This window comes from Sipha flava, unplaced genomic scaffold (genome assembly GCF_003268045.1).
Source record: "Sipha flava isolate LNK unplaced genomic scaffold, YSA_version1 237_pilon_pilon, whole genome shotgun sequence".
Classification (NCBI taxonomy): Eukaryota; Metazoa; Arthropoda; class Insecta; order Hemiptera; family Aphididae; genus Sipha; species Sipha flava.
Genome location: NW_020272879.1, coordinates 688,053 through 703,579, shown reverse-complemented (window position 1 = coordinate 703,579; position 15,527 = coordinate 688,053).

The window sequence follows — 15,527 nt, the reverse complement described above, 5'->3', positions numbered from 1 at the left end:
AGAAAGCAAATGATTACGATACTTGCAATTCAATCAAAAAAAGCTGCGTGCGGAAGATTCTCAAAACAATTGTTAGATATCGGTGATGGGAAAGTTATTACAAATGAAACGGGATGCATACAATTACCGACCCATTTCTGCACAATCATTAATTCGCAAGATGCTCTCATTAACCAGATATTTCTCAATGTACACAGACAATACACAAATCATGAGTGGCTGGCAGAAAGAGCAATTTTTACAGCAAAAACTGTAGACGTCTACGAATTGAATCTCAGAATACAACATTTGTTACCAGGAGACTTAGTGTCATACAAATCTATTGATCTATTGATACAGTTTGCAATGCTACTGAAGCTGTAAATTATCCAACAGAGTTTTTAAACTCATTGGATTTACCAGGCATGCTACCGCATAATTTACAACTGAAGGTTGGATCTCCGATTATTTTGCTTCGTAATTTGAACCCATCACGGTTTTGCAACAACACGCGATTAGTCATTAAAAAATTAATGAAAAATATTATTGAAGCCATCATTTTAAATAACAAATTCCTATGTGAAAATAAATTATTACCGCGAATCTCTATTATACCCACAGATGTGCTAATACTATTTAAACGCCTTCAATTTTTAATTAGATTGGTATTTGCAATGACTATCAATAAGTCTCAAGGCCCAACGATATCTGCCTGTGGCTTAGATTTGAGCACATCATGTTTTTCACACAGACAATTATACGTGGCGTGCTCTGGAACCATCCAGTTTGTTTGTGTTGGTGAAAGATGGGATAACGAAAAATATTGAAAACTCTGTTGCATTAAGGGATTGATATTGTTTTTTACTAATATTGTCATCATTAGCGATATATATAATTTTAAAGAATCAATTTTAATAAATTATTAAAACAATAAATATTTGACGATTTTTCATTTTTATATTTTGTCACCATTCACAGCACTCCATACTTTTCTACTTATATTGAATTAGTTATTTTTTTCTAGCAAAATATTCTCTAGAAATAATTTATATGACAAAATTACGTTTTTCGGGTCAGCTAGTTATGTATATATTTTTTAAATATTACCTTTGAGGCACAAATATCAAATTATGCATACCAAGACTTATTTTGAAACCGTCAACAATAATATCTGCTTCCATTGCAATCGATGGAAACTTCCAATCCCTAAAACACAAGCGTTTTTATGATTCCTTGTTATTTTTATAACTTCGTAGACATATACTACAATATTTATTTCTTACACCAATAAACAATGTTTTTCGTGTTATAGCTCCAACAATACAGGCCTAAAAATTAAATTAACTGTTATATTTTTACAAACTATAAAATATTATAAACTAAAACTAATCATTTATAATACTAATTCATATAATTCATGGTATTTTTATATAAACGGCAAAACTGCAATTAATTTGATTAGATTCTACGACACAATGTGAGATTTATCTACAGTTTATCAGAGATATCTAAAAATTATTTGAATTTTACCGGGTTATTATGATATATAATATATATATTATATCTCTCAGAAAAATACAGTAACAAAGAAAATATTGTGAACTTTTGTGTTGTTTATTTTTTACAGTTCAATAGTTTAAAAGATTATTCATAACATTATTTGTCAATTTGTCATTCATATTTTCGTCGACCATCGTGCTGTATATACCAGGTGATCACTGAATAACGTAAGTTCTAAATACCTATTTATTCAAGTAAAATAAATAATAATTAATACGAACCAATTATAGGAATTAGGAATTATGAAGAAATAATGAAACAATATGTCATCAGTTTTTATACAATATTAATATTATTTACAATTTTTAAAATAATATTTTTATTTTTATAATTTTTCTAAATCAATACTACAAAATATAAAATAAACAATTTATAACTTAGTTAAGTTACTACATAATACAAAAAAAGTTTAAAAAACCATTTATAACTAAGTTTGTAATAATATATTTTATTTTAGATCGTTGATCAGAATTTGACTAGTATTTAGACTAGATATTAGATATTCTAAAAAAGTATTAATACAGTTGAGTCCTCAAAATTAGATACTAGCTTAGGACTTTTATTATAAATTTACTTTAGTTTAAAAACTGGTAATTATAAATACTATTAATATACTTGTAAGAAGGTAAATTTTAAAATAAATGTAAGTAATCAGTATTAATTAATAACCTTTCAACTTATCTATCATACTATATACCAGAGTATCAGATATAAAATTACCTGTCAATTCTAATTATAATAATTAGAAAAAATAGTAAGTTTAATGTTTTTTTTTACATCAGAAAAAAACATCAATTATTCTAAAAAAATTGTTTGTGAGGTTCATATAATGTTGAACACCCCCGAGAAATTACCCAAAATACGCTACTGATGCAGAATAATACAATTATTAATTCATACTTTATATGTATTTTTTATAACATATAATATTTAGAAAAAATTTAACCCCCTTCCTTCACACAAACATTTGAAAATACGCCACTGAACTGTATTATAGGTTTAAGGTATCTATGTATAAAAAAATAAAATAAAGAAGTATTAAGTATTATCATATAATATTATTACTAGGGCAGCGTTTCCCAAAGTGTGTTCCGCGGAACCTTAGGGTTCCGTGGGACAATGCTAAGGGTTCCGCCAGATATATGTGATTATTCAAAATCATATTTTATATTATATTTGGAAAACATATTATTTCATATTATTTGAAGAAATTGTATTTTAATCTAATTTTAATAAAGAGCAATTATTAACAATATTAACAGTATCATTAAAAACATTTTTTAGAGTATTGGTTTTCCTATATTATTTTGTTTTTTAAAAAAAATTAGAGTTGAATTGGATTTTAAGACATTAGGGTTCCGCGAAACACAAACTTTTTTTTAGGGGTTCTGTGATTATAAAAGTTTGGGAACCGCTAAACTAGGGCACGGATGTTGTTGCATTTGTAACTTTTCTTTTACTGCTCCAATTTATTGCTAAGTAAGTTTTAAATGCGTTTCGTATGGGTATGAATGAAAATCTAAAAATTTAAAATTAAATTTTTTGCTATTTTCGACATTTTTTCAATTTTATTGATTTTAATCTTTTATAAAAACAATTTTAACTATTTTCTAAATTTTTCCACATAATTTCACTTTTTAATATTTTTTAAACGGGTTTATAAAAATTTCATAAAATCAAATTGTCAAATTATTTTGAAGCCTGAAGTACATAATGTATTGATGTATATTGTTTATATACTCGTATTTTATTGTCTATTGATATTATTGTATGTATAGTCAAAACGATGTATAAGAGAAAAAACGATGACGTTTATTATTTTTAAAATCATATAGGTTTCATTGTGCTGCGATTATCGAATTCATCGAATTACAATGCTTACAAATAAAATTATATAATAAACACAAAAAATACTGAAAAGTTCAGTAAAATTATTAAAAGAAAATACCGTTTTTTAAACCATAAGTAAAATAAATAATTTACTGACTGAAGAAAGAAAACTGTTAGATGATTTACCCAAAGATTTGACGATAAGCGATTTAGTTTATTAATTTATTTCTTTAGTTTATTATTTAGTTTATTAAGTTTATTAAGTACACTCCGCTCACCTCAACCAACGGAGAACGATATTTTTTGAAGTATAAAAACTCAATAGCTACAAACCGAAGAACATTGAATTTTTAAAATTTTAAAAATGACTTACAGTTCAACGCTACAACATTTTTAAGTATATATTTTTTTATACTTCATATAAACATGTTTATAAATTTTAACTATATACAAATTACAATAAGTTAATGACACATAAAATTAACGTAATTTTATGAATTATAACGAAACGTTATTTATTTTTTTAGTGCAATTTTAGATTTTTAAAATGCAATATTTGGTGTATTTTAGTGCAACACTACAATCAATCTTACTACTTTTTTACTACTACGATATCCGTACCCTAATTATTACCAACCACTTGAAACACAGTTATATTGATTTGGGGAAAAACAATAAAAAAAAAATCATAATTATAAAAATAAAAAAATAAAAGACAAGAAAACGGAGATAACAATTTCGTTATTATTCAAATGATCACGCATATAAATTATATTATTTTTTTTACAAGATAAATACAATCTGTACCCTTGGGTACAATAAGAATATATGCTAATATAATATAATTATGGAAATGTGAAGGAAGAAGTCACCCAGTGGTGGAATTACTAGTTGATTTGTTTTATTTAAAGTTTAAGATTTAGTTCGGTAGATCTCTGCACCATTTTACTTTTAGTCGTCTTGGAGGATTACCAGGAATTAAGAGTATAGATAAGTTAGCTATTATTAATCAATTAATTAAGCTATAGCTACATAACTAAATCCGAATCCCCCGAATACATTTATTAAACAATTTGTTATTTATATAATATGAATGCTGAATATACAACAGTTTGAATGCGGCTGGGCGTATTTTCCCTACATTGGACATGCGTATATGATTGGATGACGAGGAATTTGATGGTATATTAGTAAGGAACTTTTTATCGTTATGCAGATTTTTATTTACAATTGGGTATTGCATGGCTTATCGTTAATACGCTTGATAAAGCTTCGAAGATAAGTAGGGCCAACAAACCGCATTTTGTTTAATGTGATATCTATATACTTGATTGTAGGTTTCCAGAGAATGTTTTCATTGTAGAACACTAGTAGTTGTGAGGTAAGTTTACGACGGAGTGAAAATAATATACTCGAGCGCTACAAAGGATTTATTATGATTTTTCACATTTTACACCAAAGCAATATTTCATCCAGATGGCCTTGAAGTGCGTCTATATTGTGATTAGTTACCTTGAAGTCACAGTAAACAGTTGTGTCGTCAAAAAAATTGCTAGTTAATACAGGTAGACTGTGGAATTTCCAAAATAAACAAATTAAATAATTTTGAAGATTTAAGGGTCATTCAAAGCTCTTAGGTGTGAATTTTTATAATTCAAATTAATTTTCTTTCTTCATTTTAATTGTTTAAATTTTATTTTCAATCAATTTCTTAGTATGGAATTATTGATTTACAGTTATAATTCTTATTTTAATCACACATTATACATTTTAACTGAACCTTTGCTTGTATTGGTTGGAAGTTTGATATATCATCATTCATTTTAACAGCAAAAAATCGGTTAGTTATAAATAATTTATTAAACAATATTAAGTTTATATAATATGCCCTTGTGCCTCATTTTACCGATTGTTCCGGAAATTTCAATAAAACTGTATCCGAATAACAACGATTTTCAAAATATTATTAGGTGTTTTTTCGTGCGAATTAGTTGCACTGTTGAATTATATGACTTAAAACCAAATTAAAATTATAATATGACTTCTACTAAATGCAAGAATTTTGTTAGTCTAAATTTTCTCAAAAAGTTTTGAAAATGATGAAAACATACTAATTGGCCAGTAGATATCTGAATTAACTGCTTAAGTTACTAAATAACAATAATTTCCCAAATGAATGAGTTGAAAACATGCCAGTCTGCAATTGAGTTTTAATTATAATATTTTTTATTTTTTTAATCGTAATTTTATGAATGATTAATTATATTTTTGTGTATAAATCATTCAAAGCTTAATGTGAATAAATAACGAACCCAACAAGGCAATATTATTAAAAAGTTAATAACCTTATATTATTGGCATATTATATTATTTTAATTTTTACTCTGAAACTTTTTTAATGTTACAAAAAAATGTTTTCATAATTTTCAATCAAATATTATGTACTTGACATAAACCATTCAAATTATGTCTTAAAGCACTTATTTTGTTTATTTTGTAATAAAAAATAACGTGTTTCAATGACGTAGTAAATATAAAAAAAATGTACATGTAACCTTTTTCTTTTATTGTTTAGAAGTTGATTTTCGTTAAAACTATGTTAATAAGTATTTTTAAGTTGTATTGTTTTTATTAATTTTTTATGAAACAGTAAGTTTGCCAAATAGGGCTTTAAGCTAAAATGTAATATTTTATTTATCATAGAAGGAAAATCGTTTGCATATATAATATTAAAATATAATTCAGTACACAATTAGTACTATAATTGGGAATGTTTTATAGAAGGTGCTATACGCAAATGACTTTTTCGTAGAAACAATGTGAACAGTGAAACTATCCTATACTGTCGTGTGCAAGTTTCATAACTTAAAGAATTCGAACTAAATTTTAAAATTTTGTATTATATATTGTACACAGTTTGATGATAAGTGTAATAACTTAATTAATTTATAGTTTCTATTATTTGTTACGTCATCAGTGCGAATAGAAAAATGTTTCGGAATATTTTTAAAAACATATGTCCAGTTGACAAGATCGAGTAATGATTTTTGAGCGTGGAATATCGTAGTCTTCACTTAAAGAAAAGAAAGGTGTAATTGAAATGTTGTTACTTTAAGAAGTTTCCACACCAATGGTCTTAAGATGGTTTTGTGATAGGGGAGCACTATAAACCTCCTAATAAAAGTCAACATTTTCGAAAAAGGAGGCACAACGGCTTGGTGTAAAGAACACTTAACCTTTTTTGTTACTGGTTTTCATGAACAAAATTGATGACCATGATGATAAATTACGTTTAGAAGAATTACACGACATGATCAGATTTACAATGATTTAATTAAAGTCATTAGTGAAATAAACGATATCGGACGAGTGCAATAAACGTCAATTCATATTGAACGATCGCGACCAACTGAGACGTTATTTTGATAAGTAAAATAATTAATGTTGAACGAATCTTTCACATTTGAAATTTCAACGTCGTTATCTCTTTTTCTTTAAGTTATCTTTATAGACTGTAATAACAATAGATGTTTTCTTTTCCTGAACTGTAAATTATATCATACTCGGAAAAAATAATTATTTCTTTAAACTATTATCTATTACCACGTGTGTGCAATTTTTTAAAGTTTAAATAAAATTATATAACTGTCACGAGCTGTATAAAATGTAAAATAAACAATTGTATTCATCTATATAGTATGTTGGTATACATTAAATTAATAAATTTAAAAATTACTGGACCAATATTTACGTGATTTTTTGTAAAATGTATCGCGTTGTGAGGAATTATTTATAACCATTGAAATCCATAGATAACCACTGTACCACTATATCACTATTCCATTATCACCCCTATAAAACCTCTAAAACCCAATTTTAAGTACTTTTGGTACTTTGATAATTAAGGTGAAAAAAACTGGTATAATTATTATTAAATACAGTTATAATTAACAGTGAAAAATTTCGTCAAATTGTGTTTTTAGCCAAAAAAACATTAGCTGATTCGATAGTGTTAAAAATAATGGAAACGGGGATCACGGTAATAAACAGTAAATTTATTTTCTATACATTTTGATACAATTAAGCAATTCTTCCATATTTTTCTACAGTGAATAATAGATTCTAGATTACATTCGGATCATCAATTTTTATTTTTAGTTTTTTAAAATCTAACAATTATAATAGTTAAAATAATTAGAAAGCAAAAACTAAATAACGACCGAGCTACACAACAGCGTATACGGCACGGATGGATACGACTTATATAATTAATGTGAACTATGGTTGTTTCGTATTATTAAGATATTTAGTAACCATTGTGGAAATGAGTTTGGTAGCAGATAAAAAAAAATAATAATAACAAAACTCTACAAATTATGTTAAATGTTCACCATATAAAACATAGAAATAAATGTGCAATATTTTCTCAAATTGCTGTCATCTTAACGAATACCTTTTATTTTTCAACTTTAGAGTTAATGCGACGTGTTAATAGGAAACAGGCTTCCAGATAGCACTTATCCCGAATCTGCATAATCATTACGCGATCTGACACGAATAAATATCATACATCGATAAATATTATAGTAGCGTAATGTTATACACGAGCAATGTCTATTAGGAATGTTTTTTCCGGCATTATGCGAGTTGTTCGCCCACTCATTTATCCGGCGGATTGCGACTTGTATTACAGGTGTTGATCCGATGAGAGTACTGCTGCAGTCTGCAATCGTGAGAAGATGACGTATTTTAGCATTTCCTTCGGGTCATAAATGCTGAACCACTACGTTACACGTAGTACGATTACGTATGGTTATTGTTTTCACTCGCCGTATTTTAATTATTACGATTTTCGTTTACAATATTCAAGATATCGTATAATATGACATAAAAACATAAATAGAAGGTCACATCGATAGTGTGTGACTGTGTCTTTCGGTGCCACCGCGACGAATAAATCCGATTTGTATAACTGATCATCTTCGACGGCTGGTAATGCGTGTGCGTATCGTATTGGCATAATCGCATCGGATTATCTATTGGGTGAACACGTGACCACAACAGTAGTGGATGATTTTCCCGGGGGATGTTCGTGGTATTTAGAACCGACTGAGAAAGATCGGTACGAGTACAGTTATACGGGCACATATTATGCTGTGTCTACATAATTTTCTTTGTTTTTTTATACACGTCTATAATGTATTTACAAATTGACAATATAGTGTCTTACGTTGAAGGAAACACCCTGTATATGCAATGTCGTACGTTTAATCTTATAGTAAGGGGAGGGATTGAATTACATACATAGATTTTATATCAATATCAAATGTTTATTTTTATACCTCTTCGGACGAAAATGTATTTTGTTGTGATTCCATCCTAATTGACAAATAATACATTTTATGCACACATTAAAATATTCATAATCTGCATATTTTTCAATCTAACAATTTCAAAACTAGATATTTTTTTTAGTCCTAAGAAGGGATTAACCCATTTGTATGCTATTGTGTACATTTATAATAATACATTCCACGCATAATATACATATAATGTACACTAGTGCAGTGCAAAATTGTACGGGACTTAATTAAATCACTTGTGAGGCCTTATTACGCGCTTTTGATAACACGTTTGCTAGTTTTCAAACTGAAATCAAGAGTATATTTCTACAATTTCTTATAAACTGGACTCTGTTCTTTACATCTACACGCAATACTATTTCTAATAAACACATTGAAGTTAAAATAAACATGTGTTACAACTCGAGGCAGTTCAAATCCTAATTGTGCAGGTCGATTGTATCTTATTTAATCAAGGAAAATAAACACATTCCCCCTAAACTCACTCAACCGATATCGCCACCAATGCGAATACAATTATTTTAGAACAAAGGCATGTTTCATTTATTAAGGAAAACGGCTCTTTTACCCTTTTTTCTATAAGATTTTATAATTACTTCTGAGCGGATTCCCGGTATATAACAAACTCTATCACCAGCTAGCTCTGCACAGACATGATTTTAACATCCAGCAGAATTCCATTTCAGTCTACAATCTGAATATACACGGTTGATATGATCACAGGTTGTACGAGCCAAGAATGAATATCGTCAACATCGAGAATATAACAAAATATATTTATCGAAGTATCTACGTCAAAATATCTCTGATAAAAAAAGAAAAAAAGAACAATTTTAGTACGAAATAAAATAAAAACAAATTAAATCATAATATTGTTAAAAATAAAAATGTTGTAATGGTTTATACCTGCTTCGTTCTTTGTTGATGTAATGCACAAGCTGCATTTATTGTATTGGGATACTATAACAGGCCACCGTATTGACTTACATGGCTCGCCATGAAGGCGCCGTTTAATGTGATTTTAAAAGTCCAGTAAACTTGTTCGACGCATCACACGGTGAACATTTTTGTGTATAGTTTGGACAAAAATGCCAAAATTCTATTACATCAACATGTATGATGAGATTATTTCATCTGTATTGTTTGGTCAAATAGCGGACATCTCCGGTGGGACGGTAACACAGTACAGGCTCATTTAAATTTTACGTCAACAATTCTCAACAATTTTAAACGATGGCAGAATGTCGAAATTTGTTACGTTCAATCATTGCTGGGGAACAAGAACTAGTTAGAATCCTTTACACGATTTTCATTGCTGTTTATAACGAGTGTTTGATTATTGTTTCGTTGATTGATGGGATTTTAAGTGAATTTCGATCAAGAAAATAACAGCTAATCTTCTATACGGACCTTGCAGAGACAGAAATCGTGCGTTGATGTATATGTTATGGTTAATGTTAATATTTAGATAATGTCGACATTATACGGCTATTGTCAACATTAGCCACCTATTATGGCTAATGTGTAATTTTACGTTTATAAGCAGGAATTATTAACATTATCCGGATAATGTTAACCAAAACCAGTCAATATTGGATAACGTTAAATGTTGTATATTAAATAGACTATAGAGTTTTTATTAGCATTCTATACAATAATAAGGCATCGGACTTTCAGTGTATAATATTTTATCTTGACTTGTAACCGAGTTAGTCAGTTATCTTACCGATAAAGTGAACAATATATCGATATCAGGGACGGCGCAAGGGGGTGGGCAATAGGGGCAGTTGCCCAGGGCCCCGCGCCTCAATTTATAATTAAGGCCCCATGGTTCTGATTTAACTGATAATATTTTATTAATATAAATTATAAGACCCGACATTTATTTTGCCTAGGACCTCACAAACTCTAGCACCGTTACTGATCGATATATCAATGTATAAATGCAAATCATCTAATATTTTGTGCGATTCAAAATGTCACGAAAGCATGCCATGTAATAATAAAGGTTAAAACATTAGCATTTTAATTCTATAAGTATTTAATATAATATTTTAATAAATAATTTATAACATAAAATGAAATTCATTATTGTATCATTAGTAGGTTAGATTATTAAAAATAAAAAATAAATTCATATTAATAATATTATGTATTTTATAGTAATTACTAATTTATTGTATGTTAAATATATTTAATAATATTTTTAATGATTTACAATGATTTTATCTCGTGTACATTAATTTTTATGGTTGTTACGACATTATCCAGTTATATATAATTCTTTGCTAATATCATATTATCCGGTTAATGTTAACATTAGGTAACATTCAATAATATTCATGGCAGATAATGATAACAGTTGGCTAATATTGACTTTAGCTGGATAACGTCGACATTATCCAAATGTTAACATTACCCGTAACATATAATATTTTCTACTTAATACATAAACCTCGTTCTAGCTAATCAGCTAATTCGAATAGATAAAAATATATGAGTATGTTTGTGTGTGTGGGAGGGGGAGGGTGAATTATATTATTATAGGATCCTGACGGACAAGGCCGGCTTCAATTTTTTCAGCGTTCAGTGAAAGAATTATATTGCCAATCCTCCATCTTCAAAGACTTAAATATATAACTAAACCAGGCAACATTTTGAAAGCTGGAGGGGCCTCATTATATATATTATAACCTAAGCCTTATTCATAATCAAAAATATTCAAAATAATTTTTCAAAAGTGCATATTTGCCATATATTTGTAAATCATTCATAGAACAAACATAATAATACTTGTAATAATATAGTGACAGTTTATAAAACTGTAATTGTTTGTTGTAACAACCTACGTTTTCTTCAATCTTTGATACCGTAATTCGAGAATAGAAGTTATATATTTCTACGTATAAATATTTCAACTCACTTATATAATTACACAACGACTGGCGAATTTTATATTCAGTCAATTTGTATATTCATTATATGATAAATTAGATTTTAATAATAAATATAAAAGAATCCGGTTATTTATTCACATTAATTTCACTATTACAGGTTAAATGTTTAGTACATCGATTACTTTTCATAAATCATTGAAATTTATCATTTTTCATAATTATAATGTTTAAAAATAATGAACAAAAATACGACAGGACTATCTAGAACAGTGGTTCTCAACCTTTTTTTCCCCCCGTAGCCTTAAGCTTAATATTTTGTTAAACTCTACCCATTATTATAACTTTAGAGTAACATCGATCACTTCACTATAAGTTCGACACTGGTTATTTCGATTAATTCACTCTAATTCAAAAATTGCTGTATAATAATCTCTTTTCTTTTTCATAAAAATGCCGTGCTCTCCCATTTAAAAATTTTAGTCCTACAAAAAAAAATATAAAAATTAGCAATAACATAAGTTTTCAATTAGTACAAGCAACATATTTTTTTTCGTTCGGTAAATATTATAAAGTAAATCTTCGCAGTCATTTGTTCAGATATTTTCTGTTCCAACCTGAGGCACCAGTTAAATTATTCTTTAATACATTTACCCTTTAAGAACCTTTCGATTATATAATTATATATTATATTTTATAGTAAATAAAACAATTTCATTTAATTCCAATTTGTAAAGAAAAGCATTATATTTTGTCAAAATTTACTAGAAAAAATTATTTTGCCCATCTCCCGATACCACACCATTGAACGTGGTAAACTGTGATTTATCGCATGACAATTAACTTATAAATAGAGAAAAACGAGTTTTCTAATGCACAAATGGCGAGTTATACTATATAATATATGTTTATATTTCATAAGTAAATTGCATGTGCGTGAGCGAATTCGCTTCGCAATTACTTTTTGGATTATTAACGGCAACCAGATCAAAGTTGTATATATTAAAATAACATCTTAACAACCACAATTCATGAATAAATATTATATGCCTATAACATATGTATAATATATATGTAGGGTGCAAAAGCACAACAACGATTTCTAGATGTTGTTTGACTATTTGTTCGACCTTAAATACACCTCAAATTAAAATTCAATGTCTACTACGTCAAGATTTTAGGTAAAAAATATATTTATCGAAACAACAAGTGAAAAAATAACAAAAATATTTGTATTTTTGTTATTTTTTCGTGTAACTGAATTGAAATACATTATATTAATAATAGCTGGTGATATTACAAAATAATATAATATGATGCACTCTTTTGTAGTGGAATTTGACTCCTTGAAGTATAGATGTGAAAATTTAAAAAAAAAATGTAAAAAAATATTGATTTTGAAACTTTTGAAAATAGTCCATAAATATGTATTAGAGTCGCCATTTTTTAATTTTTGGGCTAATCTACGCCAGTAAAAAATTATTTAAATAAAACTTTCATTGCTGACTTTTCATGATCCCATAAAAGATTTTGCTAGCGTTTTTACTCATAATAATAATAATATAATAATATAATAACAATCTAAAAATTACCATTAATTAATATCTTTTATCCATTGCCTCATCAATGATGTTGGACGTATGAGTTCCTTCTTTGATAACGGAAAAAACAAAGTAGTATACAATTATTTAATATTTTAACAAAAATAAATTATACCATTAAATTATCTATGTATACCTACAGCTGTAGTTAGAATAGAATCATCTATATCAGATTTTCCTTGTTTTTCTTGCTTCATATTAAATCTAATTTTTCTATTAAATAATTGTAGAAAGAAAAATTATCTTTTATTAATTAAGTAATAATACAATTTTATTCGTCGTAATAAAAATGTTAATTCATTTGATATTTTACATTTAATTTATATGTAGTACTCGTTGACTCAAGTTGAACCCTTGTTCCTTCTGATGTATTTCAGTATTGAACAATTTCCACGAATCGTATTTTCGACAGCTCTAATTGTTTTTCTTTATCTTTTCTGATTCAAGTAGAAGGATTCTCAATAGTTCTAAATTCTCAACAATTCAAAAGAATTCTGCGCTGAAAATTACTATAAAACTTCGTTATATAGTAAATAGCTCGCAACTTATTTAGACTATAATATCGATTTATAGTCTAGTTTCGCTATAAATTAAACTTTAAACTATCAACTTGAAAATTATGAGATACTTTGATTTTATTATGATAGTTTCAGCTATTAGTTTGATTTTGAGGTTGTACATAATTTTGTGTGTTTTTATCAAACCTTCCAAAAAGAAAAAATGTATATAATAAATTGTTTATAATATTAGTCTTTTACAAATGCACAGTGATATTTAATTAAAATAATGTCACATGCTATTACAAATTTAAACAATTATACAAATTGTACAATATACAATGTTGTGTAAGTTGTACTGATCTGTAATTCTTTAGGTTTAAGTACATTTAAATAATATGAGAAAATAGTCTAATATAGGATTTAATAATAAATTATAATTAATAAAATAATAAAAAATTAAAAATTATTAAATTGTTACTCGTAAATTAATATATAAATAAATGAAACCTTGGCCTGGATTATTATTACTACATTTGTAAAGTTCGATGAGTATCGAATTAAAAATTCATCATCAGGTATATACAGTAAATAAAATTGCGATTAAATAAACCTGATGATACATTTTTAATTCGAAATAGAGTGTACTTTTTAAATATAATAATACTCCAGGCTAAGATTTTATTTATTTATTTATATATTTATTTTTAAATCTAAACTATTTGTTTATTTATTTTTTAGGTAATACAATTTCAATATCTAATCGTATCACGAGACGATTACGTAAAAAAAAATCAGAACCAATAAAAATAAACATCCGTAAACACTGGTATACTTATGGCTGTAACAAAAGGTATGAAATCGTTCAAACGTTAGCCATCGAATAAAATCATATCCATTAACAGAAACGTTCACGTAGGTAAATATATATGAGTTGTTTGGTAAACTACGAATGCGTACGGATTAAAAGCTTGATCGGCCGCAGACAGAATAAAGACGAGGTCGTGTACGGGTGTAAAAATATAACCAATGTCCGGAGGAAAAGAGCGCTTTCATAGCCAGTAAGTTATATAAAGTAATATATATATATATTTATAAAATTTAATTAAATAAACTTTTGGTACGAGTATTGGTTTTAAAGTGAATTGTTTCATACATTGAACTCTGCAATTATTTTATATTATATTATTTATACATTATCCATCCTTTCTTAATCACAACACATGCTTCTATATTGTATTGCTGTTGAACAAATGTGTCGAAACACAGTGTTTGTACAACGTTTTAAAATCGCGTTTCAGAACTGTAGTCGACCGTACAGGGTGTGCCGTTAATATTCACAACTTAAGTCTTTGAGTACATTTACAAATTGAAAAAAAAAGTCATAGCCTAATTGTATGGTATAAATGCAACATATATTAGATATCAAGCGCAATATGACGGTAAAACATATAAAAATAATTACCCCTCTCCTACAATATTCATCTTTATGCAAATACTGAAGTCATCTAGATTTTAAAAAACGGTTAAATAAACCGTTTTCAACGTTCAGGAATCAAAATTATTGTTTAATAATAAAATATTATATAAATAATAAAATAAAAAAATAAGAATAATAACAATTTGAAGACGAATCAAGATTTACTGAATTCCATTGAACAAAATTATGTTACTAAAAACTATAATAGATAGTAAAATTACATTTCTTAAGACCACTATCATATAATTTGGTTTTTTTTTATAACCCAACCGTAAAAATAAATGTTTAATACATTGTTGATAACCTAAATATATATATATATA